This window comes from Meles meles, chromosome 4 (assembly GCF_922984935.1).
Source record: "Meles meles chromosome 4, mMelMel3.1 paternal haplotype, whole genome shotgun sequence".
Taxonomy (NCBI): Eukaryota; Metazoa; Chordata; class Mammalia; order Carnivora; family Mustelidae; genus Meles; species Meles meles.
In genome coordinates this window covers 146,920,688-146,948,424 of record NC_060069.1, presented here as the reverse complement: position 1 = coordinate 146,948,424, position 27,737 = coordinate 146,920,688, and the positions used below count along the sequence as shown (strand labels likewise).

The following is a 27,737-nucleotide window of genomic DNA, read 5'->3' as shown; positions in this document are numbered from 1 at the left end:
TAATTAATATAATGTTAAAACAAATATGAATTTGATTTCAAATGTAGTAACAAATTATGTGTAATATAAAAATTAAGTCAGTGTTTCTCAGAAGCCATTATGGGTTATTTTATTAAGAGCAAATATAAACATCTAGAAATCTGAAACTCTTTTCAGTCAAATTTATATTCTATTTCATCATAATTGCCTTTGTAAATTAAGCTTAAATGTCAGAAGCATAATTTGTTTTTAGAAAGGAATGAAGTTTCTAGAATATGTTCTCAGGAAATTATATCTATAAATATGTATACAGATATTCTATGTTCTACACCAGGTTCTGGGGGATTTAGCCGTGAATGAAACATGGCCATTGCTCTTGAATTGTTTATAAGCTCCTGGGGAGCATAGAGTAATGTACTAGGAAGAGCACAAAATGTGGTGGAATGAAAGAGAAGGCACTTTTAGTCCAACTTTAGGGTCCTAGGAAGTCTTCTTAAAGGAGAGTAATTCTAAGTTTAACCTTGAAAAGAAAAGCAATTGATAAGATTCATTGCTTATTTAGAGTTAAAAGAAAATATCTAACAAACTAAGAATATGGAGGAAAATTCTTCACCTTGTAAATATCTCAAAAACAACAACAACAGCAAAAACCAAAAACCACCCCTACCTCGAACACCAGACTTAGTGATACAGTATTATAACCTTTTCCTTTAAAGGCAACTGTAAGGTAAGCTAGCATCTCACCCTTCTATTCAGCATCCTACCGTTCTGGTCAGTGTAACAAATAAGGTAAGTTAAAAAGACATGATAAGAATTGGGAAATAAGGGGCGCCTGGGTGGCTCTGTGGGTTAAGCCTCTGCCTTCGGCTCAGGTCATGGTCTCAGGGTCCTGGGATGGAGCCCCACATCGGGCTCTCTGCTCAGTGGAGAGCCTGCTTCCTCCTCTCTCTCTCTGCCTGCCTCTCTACCTATTTGTGATCTCTCTCTCTGTGTCAAATAAATAAAACCTTTAAATAAAAAAAAAAGAATTGGAAAATAAGGAGCTAAATCGTTATTATTTTTAAATGATATGATTGCCTGTACTCCTCAGACTACAGAAATGAATGAGAACTCACCAGGATTGCAGCATGCAAGCTCATTGTACGAAACTCAATGCATTCCTATAGATCAGCAACGTTCAGACAATGTAATATTTATGTAGCACAAAAATCTCACTTACAACATCAAAAACTGTAAGATACCTGGTAAGAAATACAGCAATAATATATGTGTGGCATTTATGGAGTAATACAATTATATAAAAATTTCAACGGATGAAAGAGACACCGGAAGAAATTAAGAGATCTATCAAATTGTAGATGGGAATATGATAAGGATGCCAATACTGGGATATGTCAGTTCTTCCTCAACTCTATGTAAAGTCAGTGAAATTATAATTGAAGCCCATTTTTTGAACCATTTTTTGGTTGACTTTGACAGACTGAGCCAATGTTTATGTGGGACAGTGTGGGGAGCGGAGGAGACAGATATGAGAAAGAATAAAGTGAGGAGACATGCCTTGGAGACATCAAGATTTATTATAAAGTTAAAGAAAATAAATCATGTGATATTGGTTCACAAATAAACCAATAGAATATAGAACTTAGAAACTGACTCATGTATATATGGGAATTTGATAGATAGCAGATGGCATTACAAACCAGTGGAGGTGGATAGATTATTTAATAAATGGTGCATTAGCTATCCATATGGGTAAACATTAAACTCGATCACTCCATCACACCACACCTATTCCTATTGGATTAATTAAACCCCAAAAGCAAACATTTACAGCTTTTTAAAAAGGGAGAGGATGACATTATGGTCAGGAAAGATTTCTAAAATAAGAGAAAAGCACAAGGGTGCCTGGGTGCTCAGTCGATAAAGCAGCTGCCTTTGGCTCAGGTCATGATCCCAGGATCCTTGGAGAGAGTCCCACATCAGGCTCCTCCTCAGTGGGGAGCCTGCTTCTCCCCTTCCCTGGCCTGCCATTCCCCTACTTGTACTTGCTCTTTGTCTCTCTCGCTCACTCTCTCTGTCAAATATATAAAATCTTTAAAAACGAGAGAGAGAGAAAAGCATAAATAAAACTGCTAAAACTAAAAACCAATACACTGTATACTTTTTAACAAAGATTTTTTACCTCCATGACTTAATTATTTTGTAAGTGGAAGTTCACATCTCTTAATCCCCTTTATCTATTCCATCCATCTCCACCCCCCGTGAACCATATACTTTTAAGTGGGGAGTTTTATGGTATATGAATTATATCTCCACTAAAAAAATTTAATATACAAGACAACAGAATTCCATAGACAAGGCATAAGGCAAATCTCCCACTTGGAGAAGATACTTGCGATTCATATGACTCACAAAAGATTAATAACCAGAATGCTCAATAGGAAAACGGGCAATGTGTGTACACAAAAAAAAGTAATAGAGCAGGAAAGTGAAAGGGCAATAAACATATGGAATATGCTCCACCTGCTCCTTAAGCAGGGACCTGAAATACCATCTCGTGCTTCTCAGGCTATCAGTGCTCTTAAGTCAGAAGGTACTGAGCCATGTGAGCAAGGTGAAGGAGCTTACACTGCCCGTGGAAGAGCAGGGACTGTTGTCAGCACTTGGGGAGCAATTTGACCACGTGCCGTCAAGACGAAAGTGGGCACACGCTGGGGTTTAGCAATTCCTCTTTCACATATAGTCCCTACAAAACTCCCAGATCTGCAAAAGGTGATATTTATCATATTGGCGGACACGTTAAGCTGGCAAAACATTGGAAGCAACCTAAATTTCCATCAGAAGAAAATGGATAGAGTGTATTCATACAATGAAATGGGATACATCAATTATAATAAATTAGTGCATGGTAATGTATCATTATAGTAAGTCTCAAAACTGGTAATGCTGTGTGGGAAAGAGTTAACAGGAACAGAATGTGTAAAACACGGTAGGTACTATTCATGTAGAGTGAAACACGTAAAATAATTCTTTGTATGGCTGGAAATAATGGGCATGCAGTAAGTGTGTAATTATCTGGGAAAGAGAAGGGTATGCACGAATTTTAGGATTTCCTAGGATGCAGAATTTTCACTGCTACAATAGGGACAGTCCTTGGCAAACTGGGACAAGTTGCTCACTTAGGGAGAAGAACAGGGAGGAGACCTTCAACTCTAGTCTTTTATTACTGAAAATATTAAATAACTGAAGCAAATATACATTATTAACATGGAATGAATCTGGGTGGGGAGTATGCAGATGTTTTATATCCTTATCTGTAATTCTTATGTATTTGAAAACCTTTCAATAAAATAGAAGGAAGCGATGGAAGTCTGATGATAACAGGAATGGAGTCACCAAGACACCTGTGATTCTGAGACCAGTTCCGTTGTGTGGGTTTTCCAACGCCACCATGCAGTTAACTCAATTCTGACCCTGTCGATGTGGAGGCAGCATCAGATCCCATAGGTGAAGACCTCAGTCCTCCAAGGCCCCCTTCCACTTCAGCCATCAATGGCAAGTACAGGTTGTCACCTTTGCTTCTGACCGACCAGGCATAGCTTGGAGGTTCCAATGACCCCCTCCTCGGGTTTGAATAATTTGCTCAAGTGGTTCACAGAACCCAGAGATACATCTTACTTACTTTATTGTAAAAAGATATAACTCAGGAAGAGCCAGATGGAAGAAATGCCTAGGGCAAGGCAGCAGAGCATCCATTTCCCCCTAACACTCCTCTCTCTCCAAATATCTGCATGTCCACCAACCTGGAAGCTCTCCAAACTCATTTTGGGGTTTAATGGAAGCCTCATGACATAGGCATGATTGAAAAGAATCTCCAGCCCCAGAGGCTGGAGAATAGGACTGATAACCCTCTAATCATATGATTGGTTTCCCGGGCAACCAGCTCCCCTCCTCAGATGCTTTCTGAAAGTCACCTCATTAACATTAACAAAAGACACCTTTAGGAAAATTCAACGATTTTAGGAGCTCTATGCCAGAAATAGAATGAAGACCAAATGCATATTTCTTCTTGTAAGTATCACAGCCTCTTGTTTACATGCACCTTCTAGTTTGGTAGGTGTGGGGTGAGATCTGAAATTCTGCAATTTGAACAAACTCCCAGGGATGCTGAGGTGGCCCATCCTCCAAGCACACTGGGTGGGCAAGGTTGGTCCTATGTGACAATGCCCTGTTCTATGCAATGAAAATATAGGAGAGATCAGGATTTGTGAACTGATGGACTGTGGGGCTAGCAATTGGGACTAAAAGAAAGGAACAAGCCCAAATTTAATTCTGGAGCTTTCCCTTTGAATGATTGGGTGGATGAGAAATATATACTGAGAAATATTCGAGAAGGTTCAGAAAGGGGAATTAATTCCACTTTTAATTATGTTGAGTGGCAGAGAAGCGGAGAAGCAGTGGTAATAGGCTTCATAGCCTATAGGCTAAGTTCATCGGGCCCTCAACCGGTGAAATGTACTAATCTGAACTCAGTGGGAAGCCTGGAGCACTCACAGATAGATTTGAGAGTACAAAGCCTAGAGGGCCCTGTTGAAAAAGGTGTAGAAGAGAGGTGTATAAAAGAGAACAGCAAGCCAACTGAGGAGGCCCAGGGAAATTCAGAAAGACACTGTGATTTCTTCCCTTTCTATATTTAATCATCCTTTTGAAAAGTGTTCCACATTTATTTCAGCCTCCCATAAAGTATTTTCTATCCCTTCAAAATTCCTGCACCTCTGTGGAAATGGATCTGTTCTTCATTAGTCAGCCTGAATATACCTCCTGTGGTGTGGACAGTAAATGCCTTTATTTTCTTCTATGTGCTTTTTGTGTTTTATATCATCTAAAAGATAGGATTCGTGGCATTTCAGTTCATTCTGAGTGGATTATGTTGTCAAAACAAAGCAATTTATGTACCGATCCTTCTTTATTTACTCGGATCATGCCCAAACTGGATCCACTCCATCTGGTCATTTATCCCAGATTTTAGGGACTACCTTAACTAGATGGCAATCCGAATTTGGCATTGGAAGAGTTTGGCGTTGCTTGGTGGTGGCAGGTATTATCAGAAAGAAAGAATGAAATGAGCTGGCACTTAAAACTGTGTGTTTGACCTCTTTCTCCCACTCCCCACTGGCTCCGGAAGATCTGAAGATTTCAAAAGGGATGAATAGAAATTATTTATGGCTGTAAGATTTTATGAAGATCTAAACAACATATTTTGGGGGAAGTTCCTTTTTTGCTCTCAATATCTGGATTGAATTCCCTCCTTTATGCTGCCGTAACATGATGCTTTTTCTACTCTGTTATTATTTATCAGTTTATCCCAGTTCCTAAATTATTTGTCCGCCCTTCCGTGCTCTAGACCCTGCAAGGACAGGAAGCCAGTGTGACAAGTTAGCATTGAAAGCACAGGGTGGAACCAACTGTGTAATCCAGAACAGGCTGTTCAAATGCAGGTCAGTCCTCCATTTACTCATGAAAAACCTGAGATTTTGTGGGTTCTCCCTAAATACGTTATCACCTGGGTAAACATTTGCTTACATAAATCAAATCATAATTGGAAAATGCTGTTGATTTCAGAGACTCTCTTTTTAGGGAGTATAAATCAGGGATCATTCAGGTTATGATTTCTGTGTAGCCAGTCATCACTTTCCAATCACACAGTTGAGGATAAATTATAATCAGATGAGAGGAATAAGACCTCAAAGACCGATTTGATTATAATGATTTAACCTCTTGTCACATTTCTGGAGCGACCGTGCTCCTTCAGTGATGCCGTGTGATCCGCCAGCCTGTGATTATTAAGGGAATGGCCTCCTGTGTAGCTCTCTTCACTTGCGTAATTTTTGGAGATAAGATGTTTTGTTGACAAAATTGAGGAGGGAAGAATTATGCATACACAGTGATTTTTATTGCATTCTATTGGGAAAATTCTGGGGGGCAGCTACCGGCCAGAACACAATGTCTTTCAGCTGTCTCCCAACTACAAAATGTTAGGATGAACACACCCATAACTAATGAAAATTTCAGAGGCCAATAATAAGCTCATAAAGTGTAATAGGATTCCATCTGAAAGTGCCACGGGTGAAAGCCTTGGCTATTTAACCCACAGTAACTCAGAGACCAATGGAATTTAGAGTTTCCACATTCATTTCTAAGGAAAAAGGAAGAAGATTGATCTTACAGGTAACAGGAAGGATGCTTTTTTTATGCTTCTGCACAAATCTGCCAAAAATAGAGAAAAACATGACAAATTACTTCAAACATACTCTGTATGCGTTCATGCTGTTAAAAAGGTGAGCAGAACTCTGACTTCCTCTGCTGCATTTTGCAAAAACTAAGTGCTACCTGTGGTTGCAAATGACCACTTGCACAGCGTTAATACATTTTTCCTCTCAGACACCAGGAATAATAGATCAAGCTCCAAAGTGTTATACATAGACAAATATTTGAATTTAAATTTATCAAGTAAATGGCAATTGTAATCTCAAACAATACCCATCCTTACATTAAGTAAATAGACCTCTTTGCCCTTGGCCAGGTGGAATTAAACAAAAAACAATTCTTTGTCATTCTGTTATTAAAATTAATAGTAGTCTTAGTGATAGAAGTCATAGAAGAGAAACCAAGAATGTTTGGATTCACAAAAAATGCATTTGATTTTTTTTTCTTTTATGCTGTGTAAACTCTGTTCTATTAATATCACTGAGCCCCAGTTTATTAATTTGTAAAAAGGGAACAGTAGTAACTTCTTGCTTACCTCTCAGAATTTGATTAAAGAATATATTTGCAGGTGCCTGGGTGGCTCGGTGGGTTAAAGGCTCTGCCTTGGGCTCAGGTCATGATCGGAGGGTCCTGTGATTGAGCCCTGATTCGGGCTCTCTGCTCAGCAGGGAGCCTGCTTCCTCCTCTCTCTCTGCCCGCCTCTCTGCCTACTTGTGATCTCTGTCTGTCAAATAAATTAATAAAATTTTTAAATTTTTTAAAGTCTTTAAAAAAGAATATATTTGCTCATAAAAGCATTTAGCAGGGCTCTGAACATTTTTCCTGTTATTAATGAAAGCACTGGGATTTGAAAATGTCTGGAGCTTTGGAAAAGAGGAAACAGGTTGGGGAGCAAAGTGACTTCTCCAAGGTCATTCAGAAATCCATGACGGACCAGCAGAGTAAATGCCACTTTGGATGCAGAGCGCTCGCTGGTCCTCCAAGCCAAAACAAGGGCTTCTCTCCTCAGGAGAGCACCCTCAGCCTTGAGTGAAATAAACGACCTTTTTAACCAAATGTGATTGCAGTCTAAAAACTGCAAAAGCAGCTAATTAAGTATTGTGTTCTGCTGCCCAGCAAATGCTAAAAGCATATTACAGCCCAGAAAGTCATGTGCATTAAATAGACAAATCTGCCATGTTGCCCTAGGTTGACCTATGAATTAGAGAAACAAAATAAAAAATGGGCTAAACAAGTCTAAATAAAAATATATAAACCCGATTCATTAAAAAATCACTCATGTAATAGCAAATATCACAGGGGCAATGATTTGCTTTACTAAATGATTCATTATAGAGTTCCAATTAATTCACCTTTCAAAATTTATTTTATTTACAACTTTGTGGAAATATATATTTTACGTAAGGCTGGTGTATCTCCATTGATGATATGTCAGTAATTCAGGCACAACACGTTGTTCTAACTGCTGGCCATTTCAACAGAGTGATCACAGTACTCTATAGATTGGAGTGTGCCTTTGCATGTAAAAGTTTAGAAATGCCCTGATTAGGCTTTTTAAAAAAAATGTCTTAATCAGCAGTTCTCTTAATGTAAGTCAGTGCTTATAAGACAAGAATAAAAAAGGCAGTGACTTGCCTATGATGATATTATACATAACCTACATTTTGCGACAATCACCAGATGAAAATATTTTCAGTGGTAGTGAATAAATGCCAGATGGCATGCTAAACAAAAATCATTGATCATAGCAAGGATTCGCTGAGGTCTATCGATTTTAAAATGAATTTCTCTACACTCAGTCTGTTGCTCTTAAACAGCCAGCCTATTGTACATGCTATATATTTTGCTTAGTATTTGTGGTAAAATAGTTTTTGTCTCATTACCTTTCATTGCGAGGATGGATTCAGTTCTGGTTAAGAAAAGAGAAAGTATGCTCCACTCTCTACCTCCCACTGAATGCAGCTATAGAACTTGGGTGGAATGCATGAGCAGTTATTTCGGGTATACGGAAAATAAACAGTAGCAAGCAGACTGGGGAACAAGACCAAAATTCAAAGTACTGCCTAACTAGCCAAGAGTTTGCCAGTGTTTTTTCCCTCTGTTTACCCACTCTGGACTAAACGTAGCCCAAAAACACATAAGTAGGCTTCAGAATATGAACACAGAGAGATACAAGGGAATCCCTCCAGCTCTAGCTAAATAAGCACAGTCTCTTCATGATGAGAGACAGTGGGGAAAATACCCCGAGATTTTTTTCTCTTCGCTGTTCTCTTGTGTAGCTAGCTCCCAAGTGATCTTTGGGTTGCTGCAGCAGTGGCATTAACAATGACAGAAGCCTAAAATTCTGAGACGAGGTAATCTTCCTTACTGATCAGAAGGATGTAATGCCAGAAGGATGGGGTGAATCCCCTCTGTGTTTTTTCTGCCTTTGTCCTCCTATATATCCATATCCCTGGATGTGAGCCCATTTTTTGAAGTGTACAAAGAACAGAGTAAATAAAGTAAATAAAGCCCATTTTTTCTGACCAGAGAACTAAGAGTGTTGCCCCACAGAACCAGAAAGTACCAGTGAGATCTTTGTACTCACTTCGGCAGCACATATACTAAAATGGGAATGATATAGAGAAGATTAACATGGCCCCTGCACAAGGATGTCATGCAAATTCATGAAGAATTACACAGAAAGAAAGAAAGAAAGAGAAAGAGCTAGTGAGATCTTCAAGATAGAAGAGCTCAAGAAAGTGACCCTAAGGTTTGTTGTGAATTCCTGGGCTCATCTCAAATTGCACATGCATGGACCCAACCCTAAAGAGTATACATAGAATTTGAGAACTGAATATAGGTTAGGCAGTTATCCTTTTCCCAGTTTGGCAGTTGGGTGGTATACACGTGGCTCAGATCTAAACCTGACTGTGAAGGCTCTGGAAATGGAACTGACTGGAAGTTGTGGTCTAAATTGAACCTGGTTCATTGCCTGCTGAAACAAAAATCTCAAAATTCTCCATCCATTTAAACAAAAACCTCATAACTTAATACTCAAAGCCCAGGATACAATTCAAAATCATCCAACATACAAACAAAAACGAAAACAAAGAATCTCAACTCAAAAGGCAAGTATAATCATCAAGCAATAGAGATGTTGGAATTATCTCATGGAGCTTCTAAAGCAGCTATTATGAAAAATGACCTCAAAAGTAAGGGCAGATACTACTTGAAACCAAAGAAAAGACCAAAATAGAAAAAAAGAAACAGACAACATCAAGAACTAAACAAATTTCAGAATGATAAATACAGTAGCTAAGCTTTAAAACATTCAGTGGATGGGCTCAATAGCAGAATGGAAACAAAGAATGAGTGAACTTGGAATAGAGATTATTCAGTCTGAACAACAGAAAGAAAAAGTATTGAAGAGGAGGAGAAGGAGGAAGAAGGACGGACAGGGTCTTATGGAAAAGTCCAGCATTGATGTCACAGAGCCCCAGAAGAGAGGAGAAACTGTGATTGCTTAAAACGTTCCAAATTTGGCAAAAGAGAGAAACCAAATGCAAGAAGTTCAATAAACTCCCCGAAGGTATAACTTAAAGAAATCCATACCCAGACACATAATAATCAAACTATTGAGAACTAAAGAAAAAATTCTGAAAGCAGCTAAAAATAAGCAACAGATTACCTAGTGAGGAGCTATGATTTGAATGAGTCCACGTTTGTCATCAGAAACCATGGAGGACAGAGAAGTGGCACATTGTTTATGTGATGAAAGAAAAGAATGGGAAATCCAGGCTGCTGTAACCAGCAAAAATATCTTTCAGGAGTAACCGTGAAATAAAGACATTCTCAAATTAAAACAAACAAACAACAACAACAAAAACTAAGAAAATATTTAGCATGCAGACTTGATCTAAAAGGATTGTTGGGGCACCTGGGTGGCTCAGTGGGTTGAGCCTCTGCCTTCAGCTCAGGTTATGGTCTCAGAGTCTTGGGATCCAGCTCTGTATCAAGCTCTCAGCTCAGCAGGGAGCCTGCTTCCCCCTCTCTCTCTGCCTGCCTCTCTGCCTGCTTGTGATCTTTGTCTGTCAAATAAATAAATAAAATCTTTAAAAAAATAAGGGGGGGGGGGGTGTTAAAGGAAGTTCTTCACAGAGAAGACAAATGATGCCAAAAGGAAATCTGAAATATCAGGAAGGAAAGAAGAGTACAAAACTGGCATGGACTTGGGTAAATTAGTAGCTTATTTTTCCCTTTTGAGTTATTTAAAATAGGTTAGACTTTTGGATGTAGGAACATATAAATTGTATGGTAGGGTATTCAGTGGGGGTAAACATGATATATAACGCAACTGTTCCATAAAGGGGAGAGAGTAAAGAGAGTAAAGACAATGAAGTTCTGCTTTCTAACTAAAGTATGAAAGTGATTTTCCATAATGAAAAATGTGCGTTCTGTAATCCTTAGGGCATTTACCAAAAGGAAAAGCAAAAACTAATACACAAGCACCAAAAATACTCCCCACAAAACCTACAGCACAATATAGTTGAAGTAAGGCAGGTAGGTGGTAGGTTAAAGTATGGGAGGAAGGAAAAATGGGGAGATATTGGTACAAAGAAGTACAAAGTTTCAGTTATGTAAGATGCATAAGCTCTGGGGATTTAAGGTGAAACCATGTGACTCTAGTTAGCAATACTATATTGTGTAATTGAAATTTGCTAAGAGTAGAGATCTTAAATTTTTCTCAACACACACAAAAGAAAGAGGTAACTGTGAGATGATGGGTATGTGGATTACTTTGTCATGATTATTTTACAATGCATGTGTATATTGAATAATCAAGTCCGATACCTTAAATATACATAATTTCTAATTAATTATACCTTAATAAAGCTGGGGACAGAGGAAGGAAATGAGCTATCAAGTCATGAAAAGAAAAAAAAGTGAAAGGATAGAAAAAAAATTTATCATACAAACATTAACCAAAAGAAAGCTAGAGTGGCTACGCTAATATAAGACAAAGTAAAGTCCAGAGCAGAAAATATTAGCAGAGATGAAAAAATGTTATAGACTAATGAGTAAAGGGTCAGTCAATCAAGAAGACATAACAATCAAAAGGAGAAATTCCCAAAATTTTGATGTTTTGTTTCTATGAAGAGCAAACACAGAAGCTAATTTTGTTTGTTGAAACATCTTACAACAGAAGAACAGTATGTGTGTGTATTGACTTACATAGAGGGTTAAATAAAATTATTTGCATGTTCCCTTTTTTTCCCTTCATTTTTAATTATGAGTCATGTCAGTGAATTGCAGTTAATACCATTCTATTTCTAAAATAATCGGGGCGCCTGGGTGGCTCAGTGGGTTAAGCCTCTGCCTTAGGCTCAGGTCATGATCTCAGGGTCCTGGGATCGAGCCTCACGTTGGGCTCTCTACTCAGCAGGGAGCCTGCTTCCTCCTCTCTCTCTGCCTGCCTCTCTGCCTGCTTGTGACTCTCTGTCAAGTAAATAAATAAAATCTTTTAAAAAAATAAAAATAAAATAATCTACAACTTGGCAATCCCTGGCATTTTTATGTGTAAATACCTCAGCTAGGAAATGAGATATTTAAGTGGATGGCCCACACTTAGGCATTTTTTTTTTAATTTGACAGAGAGAAATCACAACTAGGCAGAGAGGCAGGCAGAGAGAGAGGAGGAAGCAGGCTCCCTAACGGAGCAGAGAGCCCGATGTGGGGCTCGATGTGGGGCTCGATCCCAGGACCCTGGGATCATGACCTGAGCCGAAGGCAGAGGCTTTAACCCACTGAGCCACCCAGGCGCCCCCATAGGCTTTTTTTTTTTTAGTGCACCAAAAACTTTTTGCAGTGATGGCAGAAATACTAATTTAGCAGAATGGATGAGGATTGTGCCTTTGAAGTGACACAGAACGTAGACAAAGATACAAACAACAGAAAGTTGTGTCGGTAATTAAATTTTGTGATAAAACTGACTAAAATAATTAATTTCAACTTAGGTTTATTAAGAGAAATATATTATTTCATGAAATGTGGAAGAGAACTTTAGAAGGGAAAAGAATATAATATTAAAACCAAGACTTGAATCACTGGCAGGCTCTCCCAACTAGGTTCATGCATTTTAAAAAAATTCATTAAACTATTTAAAAGAATCATCTTGGCTTTTTCCTTCTAATCTAAGTATTTATGAGAAAGGAGAGCTCACAAAGAACTGCAAGGCCCTAAAATTCGTTCCTTTCCTGGTGCAGAAAGAATGTAGTTCATGAGGGAAAAGAGCTTGTCCTGAAACAATTTATCCAAAGCCAGCAAAATCTGTTCGCTTTTTAGATTATGCTATTAGGAAGACTAACCCCAGGTGTTTCAATTAACCGATAGCATGATTTAAAGATCTGCAAAACTTCATAGGTCTTTTTTTTACAGTACTACATCATTTATTTCAAATAACACTTTTAAGCCTATATTAGCATAAAAGAAACTAAAACATATATTTTTTTGTTTCTTAAATCACATCCAAGCTTTTCAATGTCTTACAGTTGTAAACACCAGACATTAATTTTGTCTGTTCATAGGAAAGGAGAGGTTTTCCAGCATTTACATTAGTTTAAATTACAAATTCCTAAACTTGAGTATGCATGAGAATCACCTAAGAGTGCTTGCTAAAAATACATTTCCCCAGACCTATCGAGAAATTCAGGTTCAGTAGGTCCAAAATGGAAGCCAGAAACCTGTACTATTAATGACCAGCAAATAGCCTCTGGACTACAATGGTCTTAACTAACTATACCAAAATACATTCCATTTTGGTTTCCTGTTACCCTGTTTAGTTATCAAATTAAGAAATAGAATCAAACTGCCATGGAATGAACTGTAACTTCATTACCTTTCTATAAACTTACTTAAAGACTTATTTCAAATTACTATACAAAATACATTCAGGAGGAGTGAAAAAAAGGCTATAAAAATTCGTTGATGTTTGATCAAAGTAATTGAATAGAGGGGGCAATCAATGCCTTCTTAGATTTCTAGGTCCACAGCAGTCGTATTTATAAAGCTTTTATCTCTACCAAAAATAGGGTTGTAAAATGGTGATTACATTAGAACCTGTCCCATGGGTGGCTACAAAGAATAAATTAATATTAATTTATGAGCCACTGAGAACCACAGCCAGGGCTCAGTAATTTCTAGCTACCATCTATTCTCCAAAACTATCAGTTATCTCACAGACGATGGGCAAAATGGGGAATGGAAGCTGTGTTGGTTCAAACGTTTTTTCCTTGGCAAAGGGAATACAAAAAGTGGGAATATAAATACAGTCTTCACAAGGAAAGGATAAAACCCTTAGCTTAATGCTGTCTGGGCTGGACCCTTTCTCGCTCAGTTTTAAGAAACATAAAAATAAGTAGCTGGGCTCAGGGCTCCCTAATCAGAAAAACGTACCCTCAGCCTTGCTCAGCTCTCCACTTCTGGCAGATTGCACTGCCATCTGCATTATCTCAGTGCTGGGAAGCTGGCATTTCCTCTTGGTTGTTTTTGTGCCTTTTTAATATCCTCTGAGGCAGCCTCCAGCCACAGTGAGCTTCCTCCTTGGGCTGGGTGACATATTTCCAGAACACCCATTATCATGGCTGGAATACTCACCTCTCTCTAAGTGCCGTAGAATCTATTGTGGCATTAGTGAAGCTTTCATTTTATTGCATGGGCCCTTTGATTGCATCTAAGAGGGTACATTTTGTAACATTTGCAAAGTAAGATATTTTGAATGTTTTAAAAATCTCTAATATCTGAAGGCAGCAAGGGCCATGTCCGACCTAAGAAAACACCTAATGTCTGCACCTGTTTAAGTACTTTCAGTTATCTGTTTAAGAATTCATTATTGAAAAGTGGATAAGGTAAACCATCTTTAACTTCATTAAGAGTATTGAGTTAAGCAGAAGGTGGAAACTACACCCTGCAACGGTTTGCATGTTATCACTCTTTAACTTTGCTATCCCGGAATTACACTTCCATTTGCTTCTTGGTATCTTTCAAAGAATGAATGAATGAATGAGCCTAACAGAGAATGATTTGGGTGATACTTTACACTAGATATTTGGGGATGAACAGATAAGGGGCCCTGGGAATGTGGTATTTGGGCAGAGAAATAAAACCAAATGAAGAAATCAGCTATGTGAATGTATTTTTAAATTTTTTTAAAAGATTTTATTTATTTATTCATTGGAGACAGAGCGAGAGAGAGGGCAAGCATGGGGAGGAGCAGCAGGAGAAGGACAAGCAGACTGCGCTAAGGGAGCCCAACACTGAGCTCAACCTCATGACCCTGGAGATCATGACTTGAGCTGAAATTAAGAGTTGGAAGCTTAACTGACTGAGCCACTCAGATGCTCCAGCTATGTGAATATTTTAAAAGAATATCATTTTACCAGGTGGAAGGCAAATCTGGAGACCCTAAACAGGATGTGATAAATGAGAAAACAGAACAGAAATGAGAAAATAGTAAAATATTTTGAAATAGTACAAATTTCTTTCCTGTAATAAAATCAACAATTTTAACATAGAATTATTTGCCAAATTAAGAATTAAACACAGACCAGGATTTATAGTACAGAACTGTTGTTTTAAATGTTTTCTGAAACATTTAATGTGTTCTGAATGGTTTTGTCATTTAGCTAAATTATTGTCATGTCATTTTTTAACTCAAATTATAATTTATTTTATTCTCTAAATATTTAAACCCATATCTCTATAATATTAATATTAAAAATATATAAATAGATGGTATTTTTGATTATAAGATTAACCTTCAAAATGTATTTAAATGTTAAGCAATTTTAATAAAATTATCTTTCCTTCAGACACTGTCATTAATCAATGACTCCAGAGTATGGCCAGCATACATCACAATATATACCCATCAAAAGTGTCATTAAAGAAGGACCCTGACTACAAAGAGCTTATAAAGTTAGTTCTGTAAGTCAAAAAAGATTTATAAACATTGCATTCTTATGATAGACATTCAGCTAATAAATCCTAAATAAGTTTTGATTTATAAATCCTTTTATTGCCCTTGGGATTCAAGGGACTGATTTATGAGTCAGTATGTTAAAATCTATAATTTGATCAGGCATAAATCTTACTTGGTGATTTCTGTTTTAACCTGTAATTCATAAATCCTGGTCAGTGTAGGTTTTCAGTTTTCTAAGTGCTCTGCATTTACCAGTGGGTCTCAGAAGTGCATTTTAGGATGTTGATGATTAAAAGTGATAATTTGCATGTAATTCAGTTAAATAAACACAGAGGCTGAATAGAAACTTCTTTGTATTGTGGGGTGAGTTACTAGAAGTGAGTTCTAAACTCATTGATGATTTCAGAATGTTTGAGCTGGAAGAACAATAAAATGTTGTAATTGAATAGGACTGGTGTGCCAGAAACCACCAGTTGTCTTCTAATTCTCTAATTCTCTAATCTCTCTTTTACTATAGTAATGTAATTTTCATAGAGTACAGTATATGCCCAGGATAAACACTACATCTCCCAGCCTTCTTTGCACATGTGTGACCATGTGACTAACTTACAGCCAATGGTATATGAGCAGAGGTGATAACTACAACTTCAGTACACGTACTTCCACTGGAATGCAAAAGTAGTTCAGGTCCAAGTGGGGAAGGAAAGGAGTGTAGACCTTGACATAGGAGTGCCATCCTTTGAGATCCTCTTACACTTATTCCATAACAGATAGAGGAGGGAGAAAATAAGTTCTAATATTTTAAGACATTAGTTTAAATCTCTGTTATAGCAAACATTTATTAAATATTGAATTTTATTTTATTAAATATGTTATTTTTATATTGTAATTTTTTTTAATGTTATTTGTCAGGAACTCTACTAGTCACTATGGAAATACAGGTAAACGTGATTCAGGCCTTGCCTTTGTTACATGTACTCCTAAGTAGTAAATTGTTTCTTAACACTCAAATACTTGGAATTCTTCTTAAATTTGTTTTCTGTTTGCTGGATATAAAAATATAATTAGTGTATGTATATAAATCCTGTATATGACCTTATTAAATTCACTTTGTACCTCTGGTAGTTACTTTATATAGTAGTTAGGATTTTCTTTTCTTTTCTTTTTAAAGATTTTATTTATTAAATAGAGCAAGAGCAGGGGTGGGGGGAACAGAGAGGTAGGGAGAAGCAGAGTTCCTGCTGAGCGGGGAGCCCAAGGAAGGCTTGATCCCAGGACCCCTCCCCCCAATTATGACCTGAGTCCAAGGCAAATGCTTAATCCACCGAGCCACCAAGGCACCCCAGATTTGCTCTGTAAAAAATTATCAAATGCAAACAGAGAAAGTTATACTTCTCCCTTATGATCTGCATATGCCTTTTTTTTTTTTCTTACCTTATTGCCTGGGAAATATCAAATAGAAGTTACTACATCTTTGCCTTGCTCCAGAACTTAGAGGGAAGCATCCACTGAGTACTACAACTGAAATTTTTTTCATTGATCCTCTTTGTCAGATTGAGGAAATTGTCTTTTGTTCCTAATAATTACGTTGAATTTCATCAGATACTTTTTTACATCTGTTGAAATGATTGTTTAGATTTTGTAATGTAAATGATACTGATTTCAAATTTTAAACTACCCTTACATTACTGACAGAATCCCTACTTGGTCATGATTTTTTTTATTTTTTGTATATGTTTCCAACTTTAATTTAGTAAAGGTTTTGTTATGGATATTTGCATCTATGCTCATAAGGGAAATTGGTCTATAATTTCATTTCCTTGTGAATGTCTAGTTTTGTGCTCAGGGTTATACTAGTCTCATAACAGCTGAGGACAGGTTCTTTCCATCTCTCTTTTCCAAAAGAATTTGTGTGAGATTGATTTATTTCTTCTTTAAAGGCTGGATGGAATTCATCAGTGAAGTCATCTGAGTCTAAGATTCTATTTTAGGGAATATTTTTAATAATGACTAATTTTAATTTTTAATAGTCATGGGACTATTTAAATTTTCTATTTCCACTTATATATTTTAAAAAATTCATTTCACCTAAGTCTTCAAATTTAATTTTATTAAATTCATAATATTCCCTGATTATCCTTTAATATCTGTAGGATTTTTAGTGATAAACATTCTTTTATTCTAGGTATTGCTAATTTGTATTCTTCTTCTCTTTCTTTCTTTTTAAAATCAGCCTATCTCATCTAGGAGTTTTTCAATTTTATTGGTATTTTCAAAGAAAAAAAAATTTTTGAAGACGGGTTTGCAAGGGTGATCTTTCAACATGTTTCTCGACAGCCACATCTGTTAGATCCTGAGATCCACACAGTCCCTGCCCTGGTGGGCTTAGATTGGATCCTGGCAGAGGCTGGGCAGAAAGGTTTTGAGATAGGGAACTGAGCCAGCAGGAAATGCAAAGGTCAGCTTCCTTTTTCTGGACAATGTGACTCAAGGATCTGAGGAACAATGGCCTGAATCTCATTAAGTCTCCTTGCCCAGTGTCCACATAAACCTTCAGTCCTCTTTTTTTTTTTTCCTTTGGGCTTTGTTGATATTCTCTCTTGTGTTCTAACTCACTGATTCCTGGCCTTAGTCATCTCCTGTTTAAGTTTGCGCTGCTCTTTTTTTCCTAACTTCTTGAGTTGGAAGCTTAGATCATTGATGCTATGGCTTACTTCTTTTCTAATCTAGCCATTTTTTAGAGTATCAGTTTTCCTATAAGCACTGTATAGTTGTATCCCCCCATACATTTATGGTGAACTTTCGTAATCGTTGACATGAAAGTTTATTCCAATTTCATTTGTGATTTTTTTGACTCATCAATTACATAAAAGTGTGTTTCTTGAATTCACTTGGGGATTTTCTTAGTATTGTTTTATTATTGATTTCTAACTTAGTTCTGTTTTGGTTAAGAACATACTCTGGAATATTTCAAATTTCAAAGTTTAATAATATTTGTGTTTGGCTCAGCATATGGCCTGTTTTGGTGGATGGTCCATGTGCACTTGAAAAGAACGTGTCTTCTGCACTTGTTAGGGGTAGTGTTCTAGAAATGTCAATTACGCAACGTGATTGACAGTGCTGTTTAGGAGATCTGTATCCTTTCTGACTTTTTGTTGTTGTTGTTGTTCTATTAATTGCTGTTAAGGATTGTTAAAATTCTAACTGTAATTGTGAATTTGTCTGTTCCTCTCTTTAACTACCATTTCTTGCCTCGTGGATCTTGAAATTTTTGTCTCTAAGTGCAAATCCATTTCTGAATATTAAGACTTCCTGATGAATTGAACTTTTAGCATTATGAAAATATTTATATATTTACTTCCCTGCCTTTATGTGAGTTTCTGAATTTAGAGTACATCTAACTGAATTTTTCTATTTAAAAGAATACCTTCTATTTAAAAATGTCTACCTTCCAGGTAGACAGCATATAATTCATGCCTTTTAATCTATTCTGACAGTTCTTGCCTCTTCATTGAACTACTTAATTTCTTTTTTTATTTGTTTATTTGTTTATTTACAGCATAATGAACTACTTAATTTCTAATTAATTTAACTGCTGATGTGGTTGGGTTTAGGTCTGTCTACTTATTATGTGTTTTCTGTTTATCTCATTTGTCTTGTGTTCCTCTGTCCCTCCTCTCCTATTATTTTGAGTGTATTGAAATTGTTTTAGAGTTTCATTTTAATTATCTATTTGACTTTTTTGCTTTCCACTTTGTACTATTACTTAGGGACGCTCTACAGATTACAATAAAAATTCTTAATTTTTCAGAAAGTTAATATTGTCATAAAATGTAATACCTTTGCAATCTTTTTGTTTTGTTCTTTAGTTCAGTCCTCTAGGTCTTTTTACTCCCTGTAATTTATGCTGTAGTTTTCATGTTTGTTACATAAGCTCTACATGTTATGATTTTTCACTGTGTATAGTCATGATTTTCCTTTTCTTTTCTTTTCTTTTCTTTTTTTTTTTTTTTTGAGAGAGAAAGAGAGAACGAGCAGGGCATGGAGGGGCAGAGGGAGAGGGAAAGTCTGAAGGAGGTGTCACACCCAGCATGACACCCGATGTAAGGCTTGATCTCATGACCCTGAGATCATGACCTGAGTTGAAATCAAGAGTCAGACGCTTAACCAACTGAACCACTCAGGTACCCCTATAAATATCTTTTTAAATTAAGATCTGAATTTTTGCTTAGAATCGTTTCTCTTGGGCTTCAAGAACTTTTTTTAGCTTTTCTTGAAAGGAAATTCTGCTGGAGAATTATTTTGTTTTTGTTCATCTGAAAATGCCTTCCTTTCACCTTTATTCCTGAAAGTTACTTTTTCTCCATGGAAAATGCTGGGTTAGCAGTTTGTGTTTTCATTTGGCATGTTAAAGATGCCATTCTACTATATTTTGGCCTCCAGTGTTTCTGCTGAGAAGTCACTGGAAACTTGTATTTTTTGTCCTATATATGTAATATTTTTTTTCCTCTGGAAATGTTCAAGATTTTCTTTATCTTTTGTTTTCATTAGTTTAACTGTCACCTTTCCGAGTTTTTTTTTTCTTCTATTTATATCACATAGGGTTCTCTGAGTTTTTTGAATCTGTAAAATTTTGGAAACTTTTGTCCATTCTTTCTTCAATTTTTACCAGTTGTCCTACCTTCTTCTACAACTTCATATGTATTTGCTCTTTTGATATAGTTCCACTAATCATTGACACTTTTTTTTCTACCATTTTTCCCTTTGTTCTCTACATTGCATAATTTTGATTGAGTGATCTTCAAGTCACTGACTCTTCTTTCATTTCCAACATAGTGTTAAGATTATCCAATGACATTTTGTCTCAGACACTGTATTTTTCATTTCTAGAATTTCTATTTGGCTTTTTTATTATCACAAATATATTTTCCTTTATACCTTTGAGCATACTTATAACAGCTAAATTAAAATTCTTGTTTTCTAATTCTGGCATCTGGGTCACCTCAGGATCGGTTTCTTCAATTGCTTTTCCTCTTGATTATGTATCTAATAATTTGAGATGTGTCATGGACGTTGTAAAAAATACATGGTATATATTGAAATCTGTTATTTCCTCAATTTGTTTGTTTTTGTATTTGTTGTTTATTTGGTTTTTTGTTTGTTTAATCAAGTCCCTGTCTTTATCACCTCTGCAGTGGGTGGCTGCTAAAATCTCTGTTCAATTCTTTTAGCCTCAAAGCGGCTCACAGTTCGTTACATGCAAGCATACCTCAGAGGCCATCCTGAGATTTTCCTAGAATCTATGTGCACAATTTGATGTTACCCCTCCCCTTTGCCCCAGAGTTTCTCCTTTTCCTGATTTCCTCCTTCATTTTCCATCTACTTTGACAGTCCTAATCTCTGTTGTCTTATTCTTAAAACCAGCAGACTCAAAGGATTTCCATCCTAAGACTAGTGAGTCTGCTTAATCTGATGGGGGGGCGGGGTGGAGTCTGATCAACAGGAAACTCATCCAGTCCCATTTTCTTCTTCCAGGTCTTGGCTTTCTTCCAATTTATGCCTGCTTCTGGTTTCTCTCCAGTGACTTTGAGGAATTGTTTTTATATTGACCAAGAATTCAGCTGTTACCTGGATAGTGTTTTACTCATAGGAACTGCTCCACTTTTACCATTGCACCAGAAGAAAACACTGCCCACATCCCTGGTTGTTGACTTTGAGAAACTCGGTCTAGTGTTCTAAGCAGAAATGCTAAAAGCAATTAGGGAGAGTTTAAGAAAATTTCTTTTAAGAAATGATTTCCTTAAAACACATAATAGATGTCTCTCTAAAGTGGCATTGCATATCAACCTTGTCGTCTCACTTACTTTTATGTTAAATCAGAGAGAAGGTGATACGCTATTATGAACAACAGAAAAAAAAAAAAAAGATGTGAATCCCAGACATAATAAAGTGCTACTTATGAATTTATGAATGCATCAAAGCTCTGGTTAAACAGCATAGGCTGAATGCAAATGTCTATCTGAACTTCCTCCTGAAGCTTCACAAAGCAATGACAGTAAAGGAATTAAGAGGAAAAAAAAAATCACAAGGACAAAAAGAAGACAGCAGCCAACAAAAGTAACATTTTGAAATCTGGGAAATATTTTAACCACTCTTAACTCTTTTAGACTGGAGAATGCAGTCATCTGAGTCTGCTAAGGCAGCAAGCCAGAAAGCCAGTCATTTTCACATAAAACTATGAAAATCCTCAGAGACTGTAGGAACTGGTGCTTGCCAGGTACGTGTGCAAAAAAATGGGGTTGAAAAGTGGAGAGTGGACTGAACATCTTTAAAAGAGAAGTTAGACTTCCCATCTTCCCTCTCTACCCTGCTCCATCAAGAGAAAACCTGAGGTCTGTTTTTGGAGAGGTAGACTGGGATATCAGGTAGCCTTTAGATATGGAAACAGCAAGAAGAGTTGAGGCTGGAGGGTGAGTTATGATGCTGAAATCTGAGGGATTATGCAAAAATCTTCCCACTGAAGAGAGATTTGTTCCCTGCATGGCTCTGAAAAGGCCAGCAGTCAGGCATACACACTTGAGGTTGGAGATTGGTGAGCTGCCTTCTGGAAGAAAGTTGATCCACCCCAAAGTATAGACCTATGATAGGATTTTTAATAAGAGGGTCTATGAACTTGAATGAGAAAAATAATTCATTTTTTCCACTAAGCTTTGAAAATTAGCATCTCTCTCTTATTTTTGAATGTAGGTGACAAACCATTATAATATTAGCAATACCTGTAACCTTGTCATCAATAGGAACCGTGGTAGTTTTTTTATCACGTTACTCATTGCTTATATCTTGAAACAGTATTTCACTTATCTTTACTTCAACAGTTATTAGATACTAAAGTTTACAATATAGTGCATTACTATTATTGTATCACAATATTACCATAGGCACATATTGTATCACAAATTTAATTTTTAAAACTTTCTTATAATTGGTTTCATGCATTTAAAAACATTCTGAAATAGGGCCACAGGCTTCACCAGACTACTATGGCAGAAAGTAAGTTAAGAACCTCCAAACCATGGATACAGGCATTTGGAGATTCCCCCAGCCAAACAAATGATCCCATAGTAGCGACACTACAGTGAGACTCAGATTGAGAAGCTATACTCATGGTTCCCAATCTGGTTCATTTAATAGCTAAGGAAGACCAGACATTAGAGGACAGCCTCTGCTATGAAAGGTAGAGCCAGAACAAAACAAAATAGAGTCAAATAAGAAACAAAGAAGGGAGAGGAACACTGTGGTGAGAAAGTAAGCACATGAGAACAGCATCATAATTAACATCTTAAGAGAACTAAGAGACTGTATTGCATCTATAAAACAAGACCAGATACGGCACATACAAGGGAACGAAGAACACAAAGATGTTCTCTGAAACTCAGTTAAGATAGCTTTGGGGTGCCTGAGTGGATCAGTTAGTTAAGCCTCCAACTTTGGCTCAGATCATGATCTCAGGGTCCTGGCATCAGGCAGCTTCAGGCTCCACACTCATGAGGGATTCTGCTTGTCCCTCTCCCTCTTCCTCTGCCCCTCCCACTGCCACCCCCTACTTGTGCTTTCTCGTGCATGCTCTCTCTCTCTCTCTCTGCCTCTCAAATAAATAAATAATATCTTTTAAAAAAAGGTAGCTTCAATAAAAAGTTCAACAGACACATGGAAAATAATGTTAAGGACATAACTCTTTTCCTTCTTCCAGGAAGTAGAAGAAAAAGTCAAAGAAATGAAAATGGTATTTTATCTGCTCTACCTAGTCTCCATTTACAAATCATTGCACTGCTTAGTGAACGCCTTCTGACTTCCACTTCAGCACACTCACTAACTACAGCGCTCCCTCCCCACACCCATTCTCCTATTTAGTGACAGCTGGCTGAACATTAGAGGGCAGAAAAGGGGTTGTTTTGAGGCAGAGCACCAATAACTTGTTCCTTCCAGAGACTGCAGTATCTGATAAATGAAGGTTCATCTCTGTGGTGATCACTACTCTTGCTTACCAGGTATTCCTAGTTTTCTACTTACCAGCCTTATGGTGGTAGGTTGCTCTCCTATAGTTTGAGGTTAAGCATTGCCCTGTGGCTTATTTTGTCCACTTAAATGTGCAGCAGTTCTGGGAAGCCTTCAAAGGGTTCACTACCTGGTACATGCTCTTCTCTCTGTCGCAATGAAACCTTTTCTAGCCTGGGTCACTGAGTGCTGATACAGGACAAAAACCCCTTCTTGCCAACACAACCTGGATTTGAAGCCTGAGCATGTAGATAGACCTTGCTTGGGCTAAGCACTGACTGCTTGAGATCATGGCAATGTAAACTAGAATCTCTGCTGTCCACATCCCTGCATCTGCTCTTTATGTATTCTGAGTCGTGAACCAAAGGGGAAAGGCACACAGAAAAACAGAATAGAGGAAGCCAACTTGCACCATTTAATAGCTGAGCCTCGATCTCATGCGTAAGTTACCTGCAGCTCAGTGGTTTTAAGTCAAATACTGTGTATATTCATACCTGAGCCCCTCCATATACCATTCTTTCTACCTGAGGAACTCTCCCTAGATCTTCTTGGGTACTCTCCAATTAACTGTTTAATGTGCTCATCCATCACGATCCCTTTCAGTCATTTCCCTAGGAAAATTTCTTGGAATCCGCACATCAGGGAGGATTGCTGGCTTTCTGCTTCTTCACTGGTACTTTTCCTTCCTGGTGTTTACAGTGATCAATGTTTACAAATTCTTGGCTCTTTTGCTTGACTCTTTGAGGCAGAATCTTTGGCTGGGCCTGGTACGCAGTAGGTGCTCAATAGATATTCATCAAACAGAGAAACAAGGGAATGTAGCAACAAGAAAGCCGAGAGTAAGTCTGGAGAACATAGAAATAATGTAACAGGGGAACGCAGAAGTAAGGATGAAAGCGCAGTTGAAAACAGAGCAGGTTAAAGGGCTCAAGTTTATTGGTGTTCAGGTAACAGGAAGCAGGTACATTTCCACTCCGGCGTCTCAGGGCTGCTGGTATTATAAAAATAGTGACTCAAAAATCAAAGGGGAAAAGTTATCGTTTTCTTTCTACCTAAGTATTGAATTTTAAAAGCAAAGCTTCAGGCCCTTTCTAATCACATTAGAGTGACTCCTGCTACGCTTTTCTAAAACGAAAGCCTCTGAAGTATGGAGAAAATGGTGTTTAAAATGTACTAAGTAAGGTGACTTATACCTTCCAAAAAAAAAAAAAAGTCTGAAGTTCTTGCCATCCCTCATTTTGAAATGCTTTAATTTGGCGTTGCTTTCCTTTGGTAATGTACACTATTTCTTAATTCATATAGATCATACATACACCTAATTGGTAAAAGCATAATGAAGTATCTCACAGAAAAGCAGAGCTTAATACCTGTGTAGCTTTCAACAAGATATTATATCTCTCTTCTCTTTCATGCTTCTCTGGAGATTTAAGTCGTAAGTGGCCTTTTTAAATGAGACATACAAAGTCACACACAATGTCTATTAGATAGACAAGTTACACATATCCTCCAGGGGCAGGACCTCGGGATTCACTTAACTCTTGAACCTGATGAAGAAACTGAGGCAGCCCTTGGAGGGTGAGATGTGCAAGTGGCCACTGAACAATCATGGCAGCACACACAAGAAGGAGAAGCTGAGAATACATTGCGTGTAACGGAAATGAAATGAGAGAGCGCTTTAAATTTTAGAGGGTGCTATAACAAAACCCGATCTAAAAGTCATTGACTTCCCTCTGTGGCCATAGTAAAAGTCTCATCAGCCTGCCTCTCTCCACCCTGATGAAGAGAATGAACAAAAATTTAATGGTACAGTTCTTTATAATAGCAAAAGTATTCTGAGCTGAGCCTACATCATTCCTCCTTTTGTAACTTTCTGCCCACCCCCTTTTTGACCTCACTCAGCAAAAAGTTCTCTTAAACTAGTTTATTCTTTTATCTGAGATACTCACTTGGAGTCAGGCTGTCCCTGCGCCACTTTACTTTAACAGGAATTACACCTCACTGTTGTGATGTCAATACACAAAAATTCCCAGTGACTTATGGGAAACAAAATGAATGAAGAATGAATGAGTGAATGAAAATAATAAAAGTTCCAGGTAAGGTGGGTTTCTGTCACAAACATTCTGGTTATGGGAATTGTCCTCTTTTCCTTGCAAATGTGAAAAATAAAATTAATTACTTAAGATTTATGCAAGTAGCTATTATGGTACCAAAGGTCCCAGCTAGGAATGGCACACAGACCAGCAATTCAAGAGAGTTTAATAAAAGGAGCCTTCGTAAAGGTGCAGATAGGGACTAGAGAAACCAACAAAAGATAGTGCAGTGTTCCAGGTTGTCAACAGCTGAGAGCATCCCCAACACAAGGAAGGGGAGCAGTTACACAACTTCAGAGAGAGTAGCTCTGTGAACCAGGTCTCTCACCAGAGCTATGGCTGCCTGTGGAAGGCAGCCGACTGGCAGCAACTGACTGGAGGCCAAGCTAGAGCATCATAGGGCTCACTCTCACTTTTCTTCCAACCTCCAGTCCCCTGCAGTCAACTGTCTTTGCCCAAACCCAGGCAGAAGCCAGAAGGCAAGTTTGTCTATTGCTGTAATTGTTATAGGTGAGCCTTCCTGACTACTGAGCCAGAAGGCAGTTCAAGAGGGGTAAGAAAATAACCAATGCATTAACACGTAGTAGAGATGTGGTGAATGGCCACCAACTCTGAAGCTGAGTGTAATGGAATGAGAAAGCAGTAACTCGTATCCCTTGATTTACTCATTTAAAATTATCCCTTTATGAAACACCCCTACCATGTAAAAGAACTCTGCTAGTCCCTGTGCATACAAGAAATATGATTGCTGCCTTCAAAGAGTTGTAATGGAGAAATCAGACAATAAATAAGCAAATGACAATACATCATGGTGATATTAGTGAAATATTGACAGACTATTTTTCAAGGCCATTATTTTGAGATTCTGGTTAACAAATGCCTTAAACTGATTTAAGACAAATGCTGACATAGTGACAGAAATACTGGTGAATAGCATGAAAAGGTTACTTGAAGCTTCATGTATTTAGAATTTGATACTGAATTTTATATTATTTGAATCAGTCTTTTAAGATTTATTTATTTATTTGAGAGAGAGAAAGCAAGCATGAGCAGAGAGGGGAGGAGCAGAAGGAGGGTGAGAAGCAGACTCCCCACTGATCAGGAAGCCCGGCCTGGGACTCAATTTCAGGACCCTGAGATCTGACCTGACCTGAAGGTAGATGCCCAACCAACTGAGCCACCCAGGAGCCCCATTTGCATAGCTCTTAAAGCAAACACATCTGATTCCTAAATTCTTAAAAAAACCTTCTAGACCTTTTGCCTTGAAAGAGCAAGTGGCTTTGGCTGGCTATATTACATAAACTAGTGTTTTCTAACTTTCACTTTTGCAATTGCTGCTCTCTCAAAACCATACCAAGCGTTGTACAGAAAACACACAAAATAACAGGACATTCAAATTCTGGATACCCGTAAAATTTCTCCATTAATAAAACATAAATTTATTATGGCAAAAAACAATCATGCAGGCTGATTGTGAACATCTTGAATTCCATAAGTGTTCTTCAGTTCTGATGACTTTATAACACACAAACATGAACAAATTGACAAACCTAAGCTTCATAGTGTACCTCAAATGATATAGTATGGATTTGTTCATTTATTTACTGTCATTGTGGAGCTGCTTGCAAGTACTTCCATGTCAGTATTCCTTAGAATATGTATTAGTGTTGCTCCATAATTCATCAGTATCACTATAAAATATGGGTTCAGTACAGTAACATAAAATTCTCAAGAAAGAAAGCTTTATGGGTATTTGCCCAAAGAAAATGAAACACTAATTGAAAACATATATTCACCCATATGTATTGCAATATTATTTAACATAGCCAAGATATGGAAGCAACCTAAGTGTTCATAGATAGATGAATGGATAAAGATGTGGTATATACATACAATGGAATATTACTCAGCCATAAAAAGGAATGAGATCTTGTCATTTGCAACAATATGGCTGGACCCAGGGTATTAAGCTAAGTAAAATAAGTCAGACAGAGAAAGATAAACACCATATGATTTCACTTACATGTGGACTCTAAAAAAAACAGTGAACAAACAAACCAAAAGCAAAAATAGGCCCATACATAAGGAGAACAAATGGGTGGTTTGCCAGAGGGGAAGTAGTGAGGAATTGGCAAAATGAGTGAAAGGGAATAGGACCAGCTTCCAGTTTGGGAATGAATAAGTCTAAAGGATGAATGGTACAGCATAGGGAATATAGTCAATGATTTGGTAACATCATTGCATGGTGACACATGGGAGCTACGCTAGTGGTGAGCCCAGTCCAACATACAGTGACATTGACTCACTATGTTGTACACCTTAAACTAATCTAACACTCCGTGTCAACTATACTACACTAAAAAATTAATTTTAAAAAGGAAAGGAAA

At 37.4% G+C, this 27,737-nt stretch overlaps 1 protein-coding gene and 1 non-coding gene across 2 annotated transcripts in view; both read left to right on the top strand.

Moving 5' to 3' along the window:
* The window catches only part of CYYR1 (cysteine and tyrosine rich 1), a 104,579-nt gene that overhangs the window by 10,692 nt on the left and 66,150 nt on the right, over positions 1–27,737 (top strand). The window lies entirely within an intron of this gene.
* On the top strand, positions 8,826–8,932 carry LOC123941065. The gene has a single exon (XR_006818162.1). It is a non-coding gene; the product is annotated as a U6 spliceosomal RNA (small nuclear RNA).